This window comes from Protopterus annectens, chromosome 9.part0 (genome assembly GCF_019279795.1).
Source record: "Protopterus annectens isolate FY-2018-M chromosome 9.part0, PAN1.0, whole genome shotgun sequence".
Lineage (NCBI taxonomy): Eukaryota > Metazoa > Chordata > Ceratodontiformes > Protopteridae > Protopterus > Protopterus annectens.
Genome location: NC_056743.1, coordinates 1,288,703,360 through 1,288,726,132, shown reverse-complemented (window position 1 = coordinate 1,288,726,132; position 22,773 = coordinate 1,288,703,360). Strand labels below are relative to the sequence as shown.

General features: G+C 40.1%; 1 long non-coding RNA gene across 1 annotated transcript in view; it reads left to right on the top strand.

Moving 5' to 3' along the window:
• LOC122812014 overlaps positions 1–22,773 on the top strand; it is a 304,457-nt gene that overhangs the window by 172,399 nt on the left and 109,285 nt on the right. The gene's annotated exons all lie outside the window — the stretch shown is intronic.

Genomic DNA, 22,773 nt, shown 5'->3' with positions numbered 1-22,773 from the left:
TCCAAAGGTCTGCTCTAGTTTCTGTCTTCAACAATCTCTAGAACTACCAGTTTTCTTCCCAAAATTCTCTAATGAAGCAGAATACACTCTCCATAAATTGGATGTTCACAGGCAATTACGCTTCTATTTAGATAGGACTCAGCAACTTCGTAAGTCAGACCAGTTGTTTGTGTCCTTCTCAGATAATAAATTGGGCCAAACCATCACTAAAGCTACAATCTCAAAATGGATCAGAGATTGCATAACTCAGACCTATTCTTCTTCAAATAAGCAACTTGCATCATCTATCAAAGCTCATTCTACCAGAGCTATGGCTACTTCTATAGCCTTTCATTCCAAGCTCGCTATTTCGGAAATTTGTGCTGCGGCTACCTGGTCCAACCCACACTTTCATTTCCCATTATAAATTGGATGTGGCATCTAAAGGACGAGCTTCATTTGGTTCCACGGTACTCAGGAGTGTTTTCCAGTGAGCCACCCAGGATTCAGGTGCTAGGGACGCTGTCCCATCATTCAGAATGTAGGCGAGATAGGATCACATAACATCTTTTAGTTATGTACTCACCATAACTTCAGATGTTTGGGATCCATCTCGCCTACATTCCTGATACCCACCCTCCTTCCCCCTGCCTTGCAGATCAGAAGAGATGGAACGGTTTTGAGCTCCACTGTTTTTATCTTGTTTCATCTGACGATGTTATATAAGCAGGGTATGCATGTGTGCATGTATGCGGACAAACTAGATCTGGGGGACTGATGGTGGTGCATCCTGGGATATGGTAAAGCTCAGCCAATAAGAGACTTCGCTCTTTGGCATAAGCGTGCCGAGTCGGAGCCGAGGGATCGGCTCCGAACCCATCATTCAGAATGTAGGCGAGATGGATCCCAAACATCTGAAGTTATGGTGAGTACATAACTAAAAGTTATCAGTTCGGCGTACAGTTATTACTGAAACCATGTGGAAAGTAGCTTCATGGAATGTTAAAGGTTTGCAAACTGATAGCAAAAGGAAACTGCTCCTTCATTTAGTGTTCAAATGCAATCTAGACCTTATTATGATACAAGAAACACACTTATTGAAGGAACAGTGAAACCTCACGACAAATAAAAAGTGGATTAAATCCATCATAGCAGCAGGCAATAAAACTAACAAAGCTGGGGTTGCTATTATCATTAAAAACTCCTTCCAACAGGATATCTTAAGGCAGGATTCAGACCCAGAAGGCAGATGGTGTTATTTTCTAACCAAAATTGACAGTTTAGATAAGCCACTTTTAATTTTGAATGTCTATGCCCCATGCACTTCCCAACACAACTTTATAATGGGTATTTATAACTTATTAAACTCCTTTCCAGACCATTACTATATTATTGGGGGTGACTGGAACTCTATCCAAGACCCAAAAATAGACAGAACTAACAATATAACTACATTTAACTCACAGGCCACTACTGCTCTCTTTGAAATTAAAAATGATTTTAGGTTAATAGACCCGTACCTTAATATCTTGTCTCGCACGGTCAATAAAGGATTTACATTTTTCTCTCAATGTCATAAGACTTGGTCCAGACTGGATTTTTTCTTAATTTCAGACACATTCTTAAGATTTGATATCTCTTTACTCACAGAACCTAGATCTCTTTCGGACCACTCAAAAATTACATTAACAATAGATTGGGTACATTGTAACGCCCCAAAAAACTTTATGAGATGCTGGCACCTAAACCCTAACCTTCTAGAAAAGAGTGATATTAGAAAGGAAGTTGACACCTTGTTGGACCAATGCATACTATCCATTAATGACAATAGTACTCCGATTGATATTACCTGGGCTACCACGAAAGTTTTAATCAGAGGGATGTTAATTAATAAATCTGCTTTTTATAAGAAAAATTATCTCACCAAAGAAAAGAGTATCAAGGAAGAACTAACCAGACTTGAGCTGAAGATGCAGCAGAAATACTCTTCGGATATAGAGAACTCTATTAATCAGCTGCAGGTTAAGCTAGTATCTTTACAAGTAGAAAACTTATCATTCCATGAAATCAAAAATCTAGCCAATTACTCACAATGTGCCCAACTTCCCTCTCGAATCTTAGCAAGATTACTTAATCATCATAAACCTACACCTTTTATCTCAAAAATTATTTATCAAAAAAACTGCTATCATAACTCACAAGATATAATTAAGGTTTTTGAGAACATATATGAAGAAGTCTACAACCCTACCCCCAAGGGCCTCAATGAACAGGATTTACATTTATTCCTTAATAATTTAAATTTTCCCAGCTTAGGGGAACAACAACAAACTCTATTATCAGCCGAGATTACACAAAGGGATATCAAAACAACTATTAACAATCTCAAAAATAATAAGGCACCGGGGCCAGATGGTTTCTCAGCTGAGTTTTACAAGTTTTTCAGTTCTAAGATGTCGATCATACTTTATCATCTCTTTAAGTACATTATATAAGGAGGTATTTCTGACCCTCATCTGAATGCTTCTAGAACTATACTAATACCTAAACCGAATACGGACACCACCAACCCTAATAATTATAGGCCCATTTCCATTATTAATTTAGATATGAGAATTATGGCAACAATATTAGCCAATAGAATTAAGACAGTAATTACTAAAATCATTTCCCCAGAGCAATCAGGGTTCATTAACCAGTGACAAACAGTTGATCAGACACTCACTCGATGCAATGATATCCCTATCATTAATCAAACACCTGTTTACGCCCTAGCTACTGATGCATCTAAAGCATTTGATAGAATCAATAAGATATTTTTGAACACGATTCTGCAAAAAATTAAATTTCCTACACAGTTTATTCATTATATCAACACTTTGCACAAGAAAGCATACACCTCTTTGCAAATAAACAAGTTTAGCTCAAAGAAAATAGAAATATTAATAATGGGATTAGACAGGGATGTCCCTTATCACCATTTTTGTTTAACTTGTATATAGAACCCTTGTTTCTACTAATAAAACAGAGAACATTTCACAATATTCTGGTCTTATTTAACACTGAGGTAACTCTCTCTGCATATGCAGATGATTTAAATATATATTATTCTCTCCCCAACACAGACCTTATCAAGATAAATAACTCATTACAGCTATTTTCTAAATTCGCAAATTATAAGGTTAATATGGACAAATCAACGATATTCCCGGTAAACAGCCACGCACAATATCCTAGCGGAAGTTCTATACCTAATATAAAAATTAGAGACCACCTACACTATCTAGGAATATCATTCTATACAGATGCGCATAATTATTATCAAGAGAATGTGGTTAAGATTTGGTCCAATATTCAAAAAGACTTGGAAAGATGGTCACAACTAAAACTCTCTTTCCTTTCGAGAGTAGCCATTATTAAAATGAATATTCTCCCTAGAATATTGTATATTTTTAACTCTACCAACACCCTGATACATAACAGAATCTTCAATAATATCCAAGCATCCCTGTCAAAATTTATATGACACCCAAGACCTGTCAGGATAAATTATCAAAAACTTATATACTCTGAGGACAAAGGAGGCTTGGGACTACCCGACTTCAGATTATTTTATGAAATTAACAAATGCAGTAGAGTAATCAATATTGCGAGTTACAGGGAGGAACTCAAGACATGGTGCCCAAGTTGGGTTAAATTATACCATAATTATGTTAAATCACTACACTTTAACCCCATGGCTCTCCCATTCTTAGATGCTACATCCAGGAGAAGATATAAAGTTCAAAATGAATTATGGGAGCAAATTAAAATTACACAAAATCTGTTCAAATCTATGAACTTACACACAGCTTTCAGGACACTTCAACCATTACATCTCAATCCTAATATTCAAATAAATGATAAGATGATTAATCTGAATTCATACCCTTTACTAATAGGAAAAACTGTATTAGATTTTTTCATACTTAAGCAGGAATCTTTAACTAGCATTAGGAGCAAACTTAATTTACCGATCAAGTATACAATCATGATTAGACAATTAAAAGAGCTGTGTTGCAGATTTTGGGAGGATATCGACATCCCAGACTCACACATAGATACTTGTAAAACGGTATGGGATCTGCTGACATGGAAAAAGAAAATGATCTCGAATGTCTATAAAATCATTACGTCTTTTAGACACACTAAAGAGGCTATTCACTCTAATTATTGGACAAAATAAGATCCCACTATTTCCTCCAGTAGAATTGCACAGGCGATTCAAAAATTTTCCAAAGTCATACCCCTTCAAAAATTCAGATACACTCAACTTATGATTGTAAATAATGCCTACTTTACGCCTTCAATCTTAAATAAGATGTACAAAGAAGTCCCACCATACTACCAATTCTGCCCTTCGAAAGAAGCAGGTATCATACACATTTTTTGGAGCTGCAAATGCTCATACAAACTTTGGTGTGCCCTAAGGGTCAGATTAGAAAAAATGTGATATTAAAAATCAACCTTATCTTGGAAATTTGCCCTCCTACATATCCCCCCAATAGGTTCGAATATTAATATTATTATCATACCCCTTCAAAAATTCAGATACACTCAACTTATGATTGTAAATAATGCCTACTTTACGCCTTCAATCTTAAATAAGATGTACAAAGAAGTCCCACCATACTGCCAATTCTGCCCTTCGAAAGAAGCAGATATTATACATATTTTTTGGAGCTGCAAATGCTCATACAAACTTTGGTGTGCCCTAAGGTTCAGATTAGAAAAAATGGGATATGAAAAATCAACCTTATCTTGGAAATTTGCCCTCCTACATATCCCCCCAATAGGTTTGAATATTAAGAATATACACCTTCTAATAACAACATTTATGTTGATAAAATATTACATCACCCTAAATTGGAAAGACAGGTCTAAGATTTCATGGGAAGGATTTAAACTTATTCCTAGAAAGCATTTAAATGCACATAAATATTTGTGGTATTCCATGAGGCACAAATCAGCACAGAGGGATACTTGGAAATTGGTATATGAATATATACTGTCATGACTTTACCTTACTATCATACCTTCAGCACATTTAGATATGGATGAGAGTTGTATATAGGTAGTTTTAGTCTGTAGAACTTTCTGTTTGAGATTTTTAATTAGAAGTGTTTGTATATTGTTGATATAATCTTAATAAAAAGATTTTGCAAAAAAAAAAGATATGCAAGGAGAGTGCATGCAGTGAGCGTAGGTAAGGTATGCTTGTACATGTTAGTTGAGGAGGTGTGATAGTAGTGGGAAGATGGAGGAGGTAGTGTTGGGTTAGTGCTGTGGTTGGCTATTGGAAAGATGGAAGGGGTTTGTGAGTGTAATAAAGGTGGGACCACTGGGGGTGTGAGGGAATAGGGGACAGGGTGGGGACTGAAGCAGGTAGAGACCCTGTTAGTTGCTCTTATGAGGGGGCTGGAAACATTCAGGTAACATAAAAGCTTTGACTGGGCTTAGCAACAGGGACAGTCTCTGGGGGAATTCTTCTCAATAGGAACTTCAGGGATTACATCAGGATTATTTGTAGGAAAGTACACTGTCCTCTGAAATCTGAACAAGTGTAGGGTCATTCTGAGAAATAGAGTCTTTGGCACAGGCATTTGCTGCATCACTAGTTCAGAGACTGGAAGTATATGTCTTCCATTCCTTCTGATTGTACAATATAAGATCTTGGTTCTTCACAAATATTTTTGACAATTCCCACTTGGTCATATCCTTTAGATGTCTGCATCCTTACAATCTCTTCTTGTCTTAATGGTCTAAAAGGTTTACTAGCTTTATTATAGTACAACGTTTGTGACTGTTGTTCTTTCAAAAGTTGAGTCTTGACCACTCTGTTTTTTTTTTTTGCATTGGAAGCAATATTTGTTTACTGATTGACAATGTTGTTCTTGTCTGCTTAGACAGCAATTTCTGAGCAGGTGAACCAAGCAAGTTATCTTCAGGAATGTTTCTTAGATTGAGAAGGTTAAGGAAAATGTCAGTTTCATAGGTAGGTACTAGGCTATCGGCCCAATGGCCTATGTAAGCCTAGCCAACAAGGTTCCCTGGCTTACACCACCCAAGAAAGTTATTTTCCTGTGCCACAGTCAAGCAGAGATACAGAAGTGATCCCCGGGGTGTATTTCCTATTTCCATCTCTCTTAGATTTCTCTAACAAACATTTTGCACTTTGGATTGCACTCAGCTAATCCATTTGACTGAAGGTACTCAGGATTACTAGTAACATGGACAATGTCCCAAGCTTCAGCAAATTTCTTGAACTGCTGACTGGTAAACTGTGTACCATAGTCAGATACATCTGTGACGATTGGGGAGAGATGGGTGAAGGCTGCCAGCCTAGTCAAAAATAATTTGATATATAATTCTGGCATTTGTAAATAAATGTAAAATACAGGCATGTTTTCTTGAATGTAAATAAATACTGTGAAATGTGGAACTGCAAAATATGTAACAATATTGCACTCTACTGGCCTAGTGAAGCATGTTGTGACCCTTTCATGTTAGAATTCAGCTCCAGTGCATCTGGATGAAGGTTTCATGTCCATTGTTTTAAGGCTAAAGTTTATAACCAGAATTTACATGTGGTTGGTGCTTTACTGCTCTGGTTTCTAAAGAATATACATGTGAAATGTCTTCTATTGTAAGTTTCTGAGAAGGTGTTAGATTTCTAAATAATGCAGTTTGTTTGCCTGGGAAAACCTAAGTGTCAACATGATGTAATTTGGGAGGGACCCAGCAGACATGTTTGTTGGTAATGTTTAAATACTATTTCTCACAAGAGACTCGGAGCATTTTGATTCTTGGATATCTAACTCAGCACTTTGCCTAAGCTCACATGCAAGTTTCTAGCACTGTGATTTCTTGTAGGAATAGTTAAAGCTAGTAAAGATTAATTAGGTATTTTTCTTTGAAATCAGACTTGTCCCACTGTATTATTTTAAGTTTCTGTGTGATCTCTGAACTCTTAGATATCTCTGTGGTGTAGTAGTTTTGTCTTGTGTTTTAATTATTTATTATCAAATATTTTTAAAACCTTCTACCTGTGACTGGCTTGTGTAGAGATAAGCTGTAGAGTACATTGCATATTTATAGAGATTATTGTAATAGGCCACTCTAAAGTAAGCCTTGACTGTTATCATACTACCATTGGATTATAATATTGCACAGTAATAACTGGACACTCTTAAGGGCCTTTTAGTAGCTGATATTATTAGCTGGGTGGTGGCAGGGATTACTACCATATGGTCTGGGTAAAGGGGCACAGCTGGATAATCTGTCAGCCTTTCCCAGGAGTGTCTGTGAAGTTGTATAAATACTTATCTCAAAGTGTGTGTGCGTGTGTGTGTGTGTGTGTGTGTGTGTGTGTGTGTGTGTGTGTGTGTGTGTGTGTGTTGTGTCAGCTACTTGGCAGGGACATGAAACACTGTCTGGACAGAGAGGGTACTGGAGGTTCTAGCTTGCCCAGCTAGGCTGAGACCTGGACCCTATAGCTGTGCCAGTGGGAAGTCTTATTGGGGACTTGGTGAGCAAAGGAGCAAGCAGCCCCAGACTGACTGTGATCTCTGTGTGCACTTAAGGGAAATTGTGCTTTATTTTGTGTATTAGTTATCCTTTCCTCTCTTCTAGGAGATGACCTCCCTGGTGTTAGTGGTGAGGATTGAGGCTCCTTGATTGCTGGGCCAGGGCACAGTCATCACATGTGTTTGGCAGTGGTGGGATCTACTTCACATACTAATTGGCTTGTAGTGGTGTGGGTAGAGCGAATTCCTGTAGCTTATGTACAGTGATCTCTAAAAGTGTTTTGTACTCTAAAACAGCCATGCAGTGTATACTCAGAGTTCAGATCACAATTGTTTTATTTCTTTTGTTAGCTTAGTGTTAGGGTGATCAAGGCAGTATGTCAGCAGAAGAGTATGGAAAGCTGACAAGGAGCCAGCTGGTGGGGATGCGCAGGCTAGGGGACTGGTGCATGGAAACCTGACTAAAGCACAACTGATTGCAGCCTTGGTTACAGCTGCATCAGAAAACAGCAGTCTGGAGGACAATCAGACTGACAGTGGAGATACAATATCCTCGGAGAATGGACAGCTCAACCTTTCTGAAGTGGACTTAAAAATAAAGCTGGAGCTAAAGAGACTTGAGTTGGAGGCCAGGTGTATGGAACTAGAAGCAGCCGAGAAAATGAGGTGTCTACAAGCTGAGGAAAATAAACATCAGCGGAGGCATGAGAGGGAAATGCTGACCCTTCGCCAGAGTCATGGAGGTAATGGGGAAGGGAATAACTGAACCCCAGAAGCACAAAAGGCCAGAAAATTTCTTCCACAGTTTAAAGAGGGGGATAATTTTGATAGCTTCATTCATATGTTTGAGCGGGTATGTAAACAGTATGAAGTTGACCAAGGGCTCTGGGTACAGTTCCTGACCCCCTTACTCCATGGTAAAGCAGTACCTTCTTTAGCAAAAATGCATGACACTGACTGTTTTGATTATACTGCCATAAAAAGACACTTATTAGAATGTTTTAAGCTAACACCTGAAATATATAGGAAAAAGTTTTGTGAGCATAGATGCAAGGCAGATGAAAATGTATGTGAATATGTTGTTGAAGTGAGCACTTATTTTAATAGCTGGGTGAGTGGATGTCAGGTCACCACTTTTGAAGGGCTGGTAGACCTTTTGGTAAGGGAACAACCCCTTAGCACTTTGCCTGAGCACATGAGGATCTGGTTAGCTGATAGATAGTGTGCTACTTCAGAGGAGTTGGAGAAGAAGGGAGACCTATACCTGGCCAGCAGGGCAGCCCTGCCCAGAAAGGGGACCCCCAGTACTGCTCATGGATCTAAAGGAACCCATGGTGGGCAGCACAGACTGCCCCAACAGAATCCATCAGTAGCAGGGGAAGCCACTAATCCAGGTACACGTCCAGGACCTAGGGTGAAATATTTTGAATGCAACCAGTGGGGCCATGTGGCATACAGATGTCCACAGAGGCAAGGTGGGGAACCAAAGGTGAGGGATCCAGTAAGTGGGAAAGACAAAATGCCAACAGTGGGTTGTTTTGAGACAACAGGGGTATGGAACTGCCATCTGGCAGATGTCCTGAGAGGGAAGGATTTGGATGAGGCAGTACTATGTACTTATGCAGTTACATGCAGTGAGGCTAGGAGACAAGCATGTTGGTCTGGTAGCCTGGGGGAGACCCAGACAGACTGCACACTTGCAGCCAGGACTGCTGAGGTGGTTACTTCAGGGAGGGAGCTGCTCTGTAGCAGTGAGACTGAATGTGAGCCTCAGCTGCTTGTGGGTACTGGTGTTCCCTTGGACAGGGTAACTGCAAAGATAGAGGTGAGTAGTAGTACCCAGGCTGACAGTGAGGCACCACTGTCAGAGGATGCCAGACTTCCTGTGGAAGGGGAGCTGGGAAAGGCTACAAGGAGAGACTTGAGACAGGCTCAGCTCTCACACCCTACATTGCAAGGCCTGATTCTCAAGGGAAGGGGGGATCTGTATACTGGAACAAAGGGTTACTGTACAGAGAGTGGACCCCTGAGGACAGGCTAGAAGGTGAAAGGGTAGAGCTATGAGCATTTGCAGATCAGTTTAAGAGATAGTGGGACAAATACTTGCCTCATCTGTTGTTTGCTTACAATGAGGTTCCCCAGGAATCCACAGGTTTTTCACTATTTGAGTTGCTTTATGGGCATAGGGTGAAGGGACCTCTAGATTTAATTCGAGATGAGTGGGAAGGTGAGTGTGAGTCTCACAAGGAGTCTGTTGTGGCATATGTCCTGAACTTCAGGAAAAGGCTCAGAGAACTCATGGGCCTGGCCCAGGAGAACCTGGCAAAAGCCCAACAACAGAAAAAGGTGTGGTATGAGGAATGCTCGAGCTAAAGAGTATGCTGTAGGGCAGCAGGTAATGGTTCTTATTCCTGTCAGACACAACAAGCTGCAAGCAGCATGGGAGGGACCCTGCAAGGTGGTAAGAAAGGTAAGTGATGTTAACTACATTGTGGAAGTGCTAGGCAGATGGCTGGGGCACAAATTGTACCATGTTAACATGATGAAACCTTACCTTGATAGGGAGGCCCATGTGCTGAGCATTTGCAGTGGATTGCAGGAGGAGTCTGAGAGAGATCCTGTGACTGATCTCCTCAGTGAGGCTCGGGCTGACACCTCGGTGGAAGAGGTAGCAATGTCCCAGCAGCTATCTCCTACCCAGGTTCTAGAAATCCGAGCAGTGTTGCAGGAGTTTGAGGGCATGTTCACCGGGAAACCAGGGAGCGCCCACCTGGTGCAGCACCAGGTGGATACAGGACCACAAAGGCCTATCAGGCAGGCCCCTTATAGGGTGCCTGAGAGAGTCACACAGGCTCTGAGGGAAGAAGTACAGGAGATGTTGGAACTAGGGGTTATTCAGGAGTCCAACAGTCCCTGGGCCTACCCAGTGCTACTGGTGCCAAAGAAGGATGGCAGGACCAGGTTTTGTGTGGATTACAGGAAATTAAATAGTCACACAGAGGCAGATGCTTACCCCATGCCTAGGACAGATGAGGCCCTAGAGCAGCTGGGTAGGGCTAAGTATCTTACAACAATTGATCTTACCAGGGGTTACTGGCAGGTGCCCTTGACTCCCAGTGCTAGAGAGAAGTCAGCCTTTGTGACTCCTTTTGGCTTGTATGAGTTCACAAAGATGCTCTTTGGGATGAAGAATGCCCCAGTGACTTTCCAGAGGCTGGTAGATCATAACTTGGCAGGAGCAGGAGGGTTTGCCCTTGCTTACATGGATGATATTGCTATCTACAGCCATTCCTGGCAAGAGCACCTTCAGCATGTCAGGGAGGTGCTGGGCAGACTACATAGGGCATGGTTGAAAATTAAGCCAAGCAAATGTCAGGTGGGAATGGCCAAGGTCTCTTACCTAAAGTGGGGAGTGGTAAGATAATGCCAGAACCTACCAAAGTGGAAGCTATTCAGACATGGCCTGCACCTGTTACCAAAAAGCAGGTGAGGGCATTCTTGGGGACAGCAGAGTACTACAGAAAGTTCATTCCCAATTATAGTACCATAGCTGCTCCCTTCTCAGACCTGACAAGGAAGAACAGGCCAGATAAGGTAGTGTGGGCACCAGCATGTGAGCAGGCATTTCAGAAGCTTAAGGAAGCTTTGGGAGGACCCCCTGTGCTAGCCAGTCCAGACTACAGCAAAGACTTTGTTGTGCAGGTGGATGCTTCAAACTATGGAGAGGGAGCTGCACATAGCCAGATTTCTTCAGAGGAAGAAGAGCACCCAGTGGTTTATCTCAGTCATAGGCTCCAACCCAGGGAGGAATGCTATGCAGTGGTAGAAAAGCAATGTCTAGCCATAGTGTGGGCACTACAAAAACTTCAGCCTTATCTGTATGGAAGAAAATTCACTGTGATGACAGATCACAACCCTCTGACATGCCTAAACAGATCCTGTCAGCAAAATGCCAAGTTGCTAAGATGGAGTCTGGGGTTGCAAGCATATGATATGTCAGTGCAGCACCACAGTGGGAGTAGCAATGCCAATGCAGATGGGCTCTCAAGACAGAGAATGGGGTGAGGTACACCTAGATAGACCTGACACTCTCAAGCGATGTTTCTCAAGGGGCACTTGAAAAACTTGCTTGAGTTCCCGGGGGGGGGGGGGATGTGATGATTGGGGAGAGATGGTCGAAGGCTGCCAGCCTAGTCAAATAGAATTTGATATATAATTCTGGCATTTGTAAATAAATGTAAAATACAGGCATGTTTTCTTGAATGTAAAAGAATACTGTGAAATGTGGAACTGCAAAATATGTCACAACATTCACTCTACTGGCCCATTGAAGCATGTTGTGACCCTTTCATGTTAGAATTCGGCTCCAGTGAATCTGGATGAAGGTTTCATGCCCATTGTTTTGAGGCTAAAGTTTATGACCAGAATTTACATGTGGATGGTGCTTTACTGCTCTGATTTCTGTTAGAATATACATGTGAAATGTCTTCTACTGTTGTAAGTTTCTGAGCAGGTGTTAGATTGCTAAATAATGCAGTTTATTTGCCTGGGAAGTGTCAACATGATGTAATTTGGGAGGGACCCAGCAGACATGTTTGTTAGTAATGTTTAAATACTATTTCTCACAAGAGACTTGGAGCATTTTGATCTTGGATATCTAACTCAGCACTCTGCCTAAGCTCACATGTAAGTTTCTAGCATTGTGATTTCTTGTAGGAATAGTTAAAGCTAGTAAAGATTAATTGGGTATTTTTCTTTGAAATCAAACCTGTCCTACTGAATTATTTTAAGTTTCTGTATAATCTCTGAACTCTTAGATGTCTCTGTGGTGTAGTAGTTTTGTCTTGTGTTTTAATTATTTATTGTTAAATATTTTTAAAACCTTCTACCTGTGGCTGGTTTGTGTAGAGATAAGCTCTAGAGTACATTGCATATTTATAGAGGTTATTGTACTAGGCCACTCTAAAGTAAGCCTTGACTGTTAGCCATACTACCACTGGATTATAATATTGCACAGTAATAATTGAATACCCTTTAAGCACCTTTTATTAGCTGATATTATTAGCTGGGTGGTGGCAGAGATTACTACCGTATGGTCTGGCTAAAGGGGCACAGCTGGAGAATCTGTGTCAGCCTTTCCCAGGAGTGTCTGTGAAGTTGTATAAATACTTATCTCAAAAGTGTGTGCGTGCTGTGTCAGCTACTTAGCAGGGACACGAAGCACTGGTTGGACAGAGAGGGTACTGGAGGTTCTAGCTTGTCCAGCTAGGTTGAAACCTGGACCCTATAGCTGTGCCAGTGGGGAGTCTTTTTGGGACCTGGTGAGCAAAGGAGCAACCAGCCCCAGACTGACTGTGATCTCTGTGTGCCCTTAAGGGAAATTGTACTTTACTGTGTGTATTAGTTATCCTTTCCTCTCTTCTAGGAGATGACCACCCTAGTGTTAGTGATGAGGATTGAGGCTCCTTGATTGCTGGGCCAGGGTGAGGTCATCACAACATCTTTATGTGGACTACCATGCACAAAAATGTCTCAAACTTTGAAATGACAGTGCTGGGCATTAGATTAGGAAGATGGTCAATTTCAAACCAATTTGAGTGAGTCTGCTAACACTAAGTAATGCTGACCTTTTCATTCGAACATATCAGTAGCAACCATTAGCCATGGTGATTCAGGAATCTGGTTTAGCTGAAGTGATTCTTTTTGTTGGTGCAGTTTAGTACTATTGCAAATAGAACATGCTAGAGTTTCCTTCTCTGTATCTTTTGAAATAGAAGGCCAAAATAATATGCCTCTTGCCCTTCTTTTGGTTGAATCAGTACCCGGGTGAGCACAATGTAAAATCTGCATATATTTCTGTTGTAATGCTGAAGGAATTACCACTTTAGGACCTTTCATGATGAGTCCATCTTCCATCATGAGCTCATCTCAGTAAGGAAAGTACATCTGTATTTCAAGTGATAAACTAGTTTGTTGCACTGGCCGTCCTTGACAGATAAAATGTTTCAGCTTCTGAAGAACGTGGTCTAAAGCTGCATCATTTTTGAGTTCATCAAGACGCGATGAGGAAAACTTTTTGACTTCCATACTTCAAATTCCACTTTCTCGTCTTTATACTGTTCTCTTGTTTGTCTGGGTGCTCTTGACAAAGCATCAGCAAGGTAAAGATATTTGCCTTTTGTGAAGACAATATTGAAACTGTACTTTTGCAATTTTAACATCATGCACTGCAGACATACTGGGGCTGAATGCATTGGCTTTTTCAGAATTGCCACTAGAGGTTGATGATCAGTCTCTATTTGAATAGCTTTGCTATAAATATAATCATGGAACTTCGAAAATGTAAACACTACTGCAAAAAGCACTTTTTTAATTTGCCCATACTGCATCTCAGTTTGCGTTAAAGTTATGGACACATAGGCTACTGGTATGCTTTCTTGAATTCCATACTTTGAAGCATCCTATGAAAGAGTTACTGTTTTGTGAACATCATAATATCTCAAAGTGGGTGGACTGGCAATTTTCTGTTTCAGAACTTCAGATGCTCTTTTGTGTTGTTCTAACTAAGACCAGTTTACGTTTTTGTGTGTCAACTCATGTAACAATGCTGAAAGCTCACTCAGGGCTAGAATGAACTTTCCTATATAGTTAACTATACCAAGAAAGCATTGCAAAGGTGAGACATTGTTTGGAACTGGCATCTCAAGAATTGCAGCTTCTTAGATGGATCTGGTTGTAAGCCAGAACTAGTAAGCAAATGACCCACATAAGTAACTTCTCTCAGCTTGAATCTACATTTACGAGGATTCATTTTAAGATTGACTTCATGTGGATGGTCTAGAACTTTCTTGAGGTTTCTATCATGTTCGTCTTCACCATTACCCCCTACAATAATGTTGTCTACTATGATAGCACATGGATAACCAGAATAAAATTTTCTCCATCGCACATTGAAATACTTCACTGCCATAATTTATCCCAAATAGCATTCTCAAGAATTTGTATTTACCAAATGGTGTACTGAAAGTAGTTAACAATGAAGATTTGTTATCTAGTGAAATCTGCCAAAATGAACTTTTTGCATCTAGGACTGGAAAATAATGACATTTGGCAAAAGAGCTGCTACTTTTTTTTACTGTGTGCATCGGATGATGAGGACGTTTAAGATCTTTGTTTAAATCTCTCATATCAATGCATATTCAAATATCATCTGAGCTTTTCTTATGAGCTATGACCATGGAGGATACCCATAGAGTTGGTTCTTTTACTGGACTTATCACATGTAAATTCACCATTTTGTCTAGTGCTGTTTTCACTTTGCTCTGCATTGCAACCGGAATCTTCCTTGCTGGTCTGACAATTGGGTTTACTTCAAAGTTTAACCTCATGGAATATGTGACTGGTGACTAACCAAGCTCGTCTTTAAAAATATCAGCATATTCATGAAAAATATTCTGTGTAAAACTATTGTGGTTGTTCAGATTTATATGGTGGACCTCTTTATTAAATGAAATAAGTCCCATTCTTAAACTGTCTTTAAGTCCTAACAATGACTGCACGGGTCTTTTGACCATGTAAAACTGCAAGTCTGTTCCCAGCACAATGGCATGTGAGAACTACTGTGCCATCAGTCTGAATCTCTTCACCTCCATAAGTAACTCATTTTGCACACTTTGTTGAATCAAGTTTCTCACCAGCTTTTACTTTGGCAAACATTTGTGCTGATATAACATTGCGCTTGGACCCAGTATCCACTTTAAGCTCTATCACCGGTTTTCCATTAATGCAGACAATGCAAAATATTTCACTCTTTGCTGCCAGATTACCAGTTGGCTGATAGTTTACTGTATTAATTGTTTTATCAATCGCAGAGCCACCATCAACATAAAACGTTTGCTCATGGCTTTCTATCTGATCAACTTGCTTCTTTGGATGCTCTCTTTAGTAAAAATATTTGCCACTTTAGACTTGCAAAGCCTTTTGAAATATTTCCACTTTTTACATTTATGACATTACTGACAAAAAGTTAAGCACTTTTCTCTCCACCACTTCTTCTTTCGGTTTCTCCCGGTTAGGGGTCACCACAGCGGATCATCTGTCCGCTCATGATTGGCAGTGGAGTTTTATGGTGTCGAGTTGCCAGCCCGGCGTCCAACCTTCCACAGAAGGCACACACATGCACAGACTCACACCTAGGGCCAATTTAGAGTGTCCAATCCACCTACTGCATGTCTTTGGGATGTGGGAGGAAACCAGAGCACCCGGAGTAAACCCACCTGACCACAGGGAGAACATGCAGGCTCCGCACAGAAGGCACCCCAGCCGAGAATCGAACCAGAGAACCTCTTGCTGTGAGGCAGCAATGCTAACTACTGCACCACCGTGGCCGCCCTACTTTTCTCTCCACCACAATTATGACAATTAACAATAAAGATTGGTACTGCAGCTAACTTCATTGGTTAATAGTTGGTGTTAGAACTGGAAGCAGCCATGAACCTTTCCCATTTATACTTCTGTTTCATCTTAGTTTTACACACACTATCAACATTTGCACTGTTAGATACTGCAAGAACATTTTTCTCATTCGTAAGCATATTTGTGTGCTTTTCTGTAATCTCGTATATTTGACAAATCCCTATGGCTTTGCTCAAAGTTAAATTACTATCTCAAAGCAAATTCTTTCTCACTGCATAAATTTTAACACCACACACGTCTGTCCTTTATCGTCATCTCACAAATCACCAAATCTGGACTTTTTTGCTTTATTTTTTAAGTCCGTAATGTATGCTGCTATAGTTTTACCAGACGTTTGATTTCTTGTGTAAAGCATGTTAATTTCCATTGTAATATTTCTTTGAGGGTTACACATTTCATGAAATTTATTTATTCATTTATTTATTTCAGTTTGATTACCGGGGAGGTCCACTGGGCTTGGGAGCCCATTTTCAGTGGAGGGCCGGGGAGAAAAGCTCCACAAAAACAACAGTATTTATTACAAAAAATAGTTCAGATAAAAAAAGTACAATAGAATTAACAGGTAGCTACAAATAGTCCACAATACCAATATCAGAAGGCTAAAAATAGCATAAGTATCAACAGTTTCAGTTAAATTCAGCAGGAAAAAAACAAAAAAAATTATGGGATATTGTAAAAGAGAAGAATTTACTGTTTAGTAGCTTAATGCAATTAGTATTTTAGAAGAGGTGAGGGGGAAAGGAGGTCAGCCTAGGGTGGCTTAGTAGCTTCTGCATATAGTGCAAAAAGTATTAGTATCTTATACAGCTAGTATTTTTGGAGAGGCTAGAAAAGGTTAGTGTTTATGCTTTATGCTTCAAGCACTCAGGGTCTTCTTGGGTTTCAGCCTGTATCACAATATGGTGGTTCTCCCCCTTCCCTGCATACACAGCAGGTGCATACACAAATGAACATTCCCTCTCAATGGCTTCTGAACCTGTTAAATTAAGAAGTGTAAATGCCTTTGTACGTACCTCTTTATCAGAAAAAGCAGCCTCTATGAAAATACCATATCCTTGCTCAAACACTTGCCAATTCTCAGCAATATTGTTATCGAACACCAGCAGTTCAGGTCTGTGAAATTCCTCTGCCATCACAACAAAATACATTTAAACATAAGCATAGACCAGGTACTTGTAATTATGTTTCAATATACAACAATCACTCTGAAAAGGCTTCACTTTGACACTGCAAACACTGTGAACATACCAGAAACGTAGGACACTTTGAATAGCTTTAATTAATGCAATAAAGTAGCACATTGTAAGGAAATGTGGTTGTTTTAGCCTTTTCATACATTTTAAACATTTTGGAAATTGTTTCAAACATTTTTGTATTTATTTTGAATACTTTTATCAATATGTTAGAATTTCAGACATTTCGTTTATCTCAGTAGTTATTTTGAACCTTTTGAATGCTTGGTGAAGCATTCAGTGACTGAAAAATCATTTATACAAGTTTAAGTACCTTTAAATAACCACTGACTTGTTTGTGAGTTCACTCCGGTATATTCCTCCTCTTTTAACTGTGTGCCTCATGACGTGTGTTGCTTCAACTTCAGTTCCATCTGGCACTATGTAATTTTAGAAATGCAGCTTCTGAGACCATGTTGCTTGTCTCATGCTTTCAAAAGAGATGATAAAGCACTGTATGGGTTTCAGATATTGTCAGGAGCTGTAAATAGAACATGTTTTTAAGTTAACTGATTCACACATTACTTCAAAACCACTTGCATGTGCATCTCCATTCATGCCTGCATTCACTCTGGCTGACTGTAAAAAATGGCACTGTTCTTGCACATGCTCAGTACTTATATGCATGTGCTATCTAGCTACAGTGGGGTACTAAGAAGAATACACACAATGATTTACAATTACTATGTGGCAGTTATGCTTTTTGCCTTTGAACATCTTTGCAAAAACTTTGTGATTTCTGCATTTTTCACACTCTTTACCCAGAGATGCCACTGTCCCTTATGTGAGTACTGAATCCTTCAGTGTTAGCAATGTGTTTTATAGCTTGTTGACCATCAACTGCATTCATATAATTTCATCAGTTCATGCATTTTCATTTTACTGTGACTTTCTGTATTAGCGATCTCCCTTTTGATGTCTATTTTATTGTTCTTTTTAATATCCTTCAGTTTGCATTGCTCCCATTTCTGTTATGCCTATGGATTATAGTAAAGTCTACCCATTTGTCTAGGGTGATTTCTGGCTCAGCTAGGGTTCCTCTTTAACATTCCACTATTAGGGGATTGCATTATATGTGTTTTTATTTCTTGAGTAACTACAGCAAATTCATAGTCTGGTCTAACACATTTGTATACATTTCTCTTTCCTTTGCTTCGCTCTTCCGAACTTGTATATCTAAAATTCAATATTTTGTGCTTGGCTTATAAAGATTCTTTAGTTTATCTGTCACATCTTACATCCTGCTATTGTTGTATAAATATAATAATCTATTCTGCCATATGTAACTGTAAATGTAAAACCTTTGGTCTGTCATATCTTAAAATGTGTAGGAAGTAGTATAATTATTACATTTTGCTACTTAATCTTCCTTCCAATTTGAAATATTTCTGTGGCTATCACAATATGTGTCATATGTTAACTTCCACACATTTAGATCACAAAATGTGTGTGAAAGAACCAAAGGAGGAGGTGTATCCTCTTCATTAAGGATAAGTACACCTTGAGGCTAGTCAAACATTATGACTCTCTTGAGCTACTCCATGTCTAATTAACCATGGGCAAAATCCACTACTGCATCATAGCTAGCTATAGGTTCTCCACCATGAATCAGGAAAAGCACAGAGAACACCAAGACTTACTGGAGTCACTTAACATACAGCCCAACACCTTGTTCATGGGTGATTTTAAGTATCCTACCATCGACTAGGAAGTATACATGACCAAAACACACTGGCTCAGAGGTTCTTGGACTTTGTAAATGCAAATCCTATGGAACAGCTAGTTAGCACACCCATGAGGAGCTCAAATCTTCTAGATATAGTACTCATTAACAAAGGAGACTGTTGCCCCACACACACATGTGATGTCCTCCTTGGTGAGATCAGACCATAAATCAGATGTAATTATAATGCCAGATACTCCATCAATTCAAAAACGTTTACAATGTTTCCAAGACAAATTACCTACTACTAAGCAATGGTACAAGAAGCTTCAAAGCCCCTGAACACAGATAATATGGACTCCTATGCAGATGTGTACACTAACGCTCTGTATAACCACTTAAGCAGTTGCTATAGAATCAGCTGTAACTGACTGGATTAAAACCAGGACTTGCCAGAAAAACAAGCCACCCTGTTGGACCTCTAATATAAACAGGTTATACAACAAAAGAAAGAAACCAATGTCCAAAAGCATGAGGGAACGGGCCCAGCAGAGGAGAGAGTCCATATCTAGCCTAAAAAATCAAATTAGAGAGCTTGTCAAGTCCTCCAAAGCTAATTACAAAGCAAATATAGCCTCCTTAGCTAAGGATAATCACAAGGCATTTTTAACTACATCCAAAATCTAAAGGGGAATACCCAGATATGCGCTGAACTGGTTGAGGATGGCACCTCTCATACTCAACTGGAGGTAATAGCCCTGCTAGCTGACAGATTTGCAGCAAACATCACCCCCTTTCACCCAGAGGTCATCCCCAAAGTATACCTATCACCATTTCTCAACCTATTATCTCAAGAAAGCAGGTAATTTCTGTGCTTTCCAATTTCAAAAAACACAGCATTAATGGGACCAGACAACATCCCAGGTTGCCTTATAAACAACATAAAACATGACCTAGCAGACCCACTTGAAGTCCTGTTTTACTGCAGCCTGTAGATGGGCTATGTTCTGGCAGAATGGAGGACAGCAACCATAATCCCTCTGCACAAAGCGGGATCATCAACTGATCCTGGGAATTATAGACCCATAAACTTGACTAGCCTCATCTGCAAGGCCATGGAAAGAATCATTATGGACCTTATCAACAAGGATACAGGTAATTTCCAAACTCTGGACCCAACCAAATTTGGATTCATAAAGGGTAGATCATGTCTGTTAAACCTGGTTGACTTCCTAGAGAAAGTCACCAATGCCTTGGCTCAAGAAAAGACAGTGCATACTGTGAAGATTGGGTAAAGATAGATGAAGGCTGCCAACCTAGCCAGATAGAATTTTAGAGATAATTCTGTCATCTCTAAACCAGAGGCTTGTAAACCACAGGCTTATTGTCTTACATGGTAAAAATAGTATTACACGTAGAACTGGAAAAAAATGTAACAACAGTGCACTCTACTGACCAAGTAAAGCATATTGTGACCATTTGATGTTAAAAGAGTCAGTAAGTCTAGAGTGAGGCATCTTGCCTATTGTTTTAAGGCCAGAGTTAATGGCCAGAATTTGCATGCATAAATGTCCTTTATTGCTATGGTTTCCGCCCAGAGGTGAATAATTTAAATGTAGTTTCTGTTAGCCTGGGAACCCAGGGAAGTGTGAAGAATGATGTAATGTGAACCAGGAATGTGATTTTAAAAACAGAGAGAATCAGAGAGCATTAAGCATTTTTGTCTTGATCATCCAACTCATCAGCACTGTCTTGCTCTATGTGTAAGTTTATCTTAGACTTGTGTTTTCTCTTAGAAATAGCTAGAAACTAGAAAGAATAGACTAAGTGTTTTTCTGTGATGTCAGAACTGTACTACTGAATTATTTTAAGTATTTCTCTGTGATATTTTGAATTCTTGACTAGCACTATGTAGTAAAAAGTATTGTCTTGTGTTTTGACTATTTGTTATTAAATATTTTTAAACCCTTTCAACTGTGGCTGTTTTTGTAGAGATAATTTAAGCTCTTTAGAGTACTTGCATGCCTTTGGCAAAATTGTACAAAGCTACTTCAGTAGCTTTAGCCCTGGGCTATACTACCAATTGGATAATAATATTGCACAGTAATAATTGGACACCCTTTTAAGGGTTTTTGAGTAGCTGATAAATATTAGTGGGTGGTGGCAGCTGGGACTACCGTACATTCTGGGAAAAAGGGGCACAGCTGGAGAACCTGTGCCAGCCTTCCCCAGGAGTATCTGTGTGGTTGTATAAACTCTTCTCAAAGTGTGTATGTATGTGTCAGCTACTTGGGCAGGGACATGAAGCACTGGTTGGGCAGAGAGGGTGCTGGAGGTTTTAGCTTGCCCACTATGCTGAGATCTGGTTCCTATAGCTGTGCCAGTGGGGAGTCTTATTGGGGACCTGGAGAGCAAAGCAGTAACCAGCCCCGGACTGACTGTGATCTCTGTGTGCTCTTAAGGGAAATTGCACTTTACTGTGTGTATTTGTTATTCTTTCCTCCTATATGAGATGCCCCTCACTGGTGTTAGTGGTGAGGACTGAGGCTCCTTGATTGCTGGGCCAGGGCATGGGCATCACACATACCTTGACCTAGTCAAGGCATTTGACACAGTCCCCCACTCAGGTATTACTGTGAAACTCTCCCAGTTGGGAATTAACCCCTATCTCACCAGATGGTTAGCTAACTGGCTCACTGACAGGACACATACTATCAAAGTGGGTGAATTCACCTCTAGCAAAAGACCAGTCACCAGTGGCATACCACAGGGTTCTATGGTGGACCCTTTACTAATCAGAATTTATTTCTCAGAAGTCTATGCAAACTTGGAAGGCCTGGGGCTGACCAAGTTTGTTGATGATTGCAAACTGGGAGCAATCATTGAGTCCCTCAATTATGCTAATATACTGCAGAAATGGTTAATGCAGATAAATGATTGGTTCCAAAGCCATGGATTGAAGCTAAATGCAGAAAATGCATTATTATTCCCTTTGGGAAAGCTAGCATCCCTGTTAATTACAATATAGACACCATCCACCCTAGGGTAGACCCAGTAGTACATGATCTGGGTACTCAGGTTGATAGCAATCTGAGCTTTGAGTACCATGAATCCAGAGTAGTAAAGAAATTCTTCTATGTGGCACATTTCATAAGTAAGGGCATCCCATCTACTTCTAGTGATGTTATAATTCCATTATACTCGTCCCTCATCAGACAAAATAACTGAGTACAATGCTCCCTTTTGTATGTAACTAACCAGACACCTGCAACAACTGGAGAGACCATAGAGGTTTCTCACCAAGAAAATACAGGGTACTCAAAACAAGTCCTACGGGGGTGAAAGTGTAAAAGCCCTGTCTTTGTATTCTGTCTTCTACGGGCTGTTGTGAGGTGACCTGTGTCTGGCTTACAGGGCAGTCTCTGTCCCAGCCCTGATGAAAAAGCTATACATTCATAAATCAAAGTGCATGAGGGTCACTCACTCCAGAGATCTTAACTTAGTCTCTGACATAGACAAATCATGCTGGAGAGATAGATAAATCTCCCAGAGACTACCCCTTCTCTGGATCAAGCTTCCCATTCACATGAAGCAGAGCCCCTCCCTGACCCTCTTCAAACAACCTATATCAGTGGATGAGTGACCAAAAATTCACTCCTGAGGTGGCACCCATGTCCCTCATGGGCAGAGGCAGTTGATGTTAATTACCATAGACTCATACCTCTGAGAACTTTGCTCACTTAAATAAGGACAATTGGGGCAACTTGGGATAAATACAGCTAGGCTTGTAAGGGCTCTGGGGCTGTTAGCCTAGTAACTTGACACTTTTCTTATTACATATGTACTTCAACATTATACT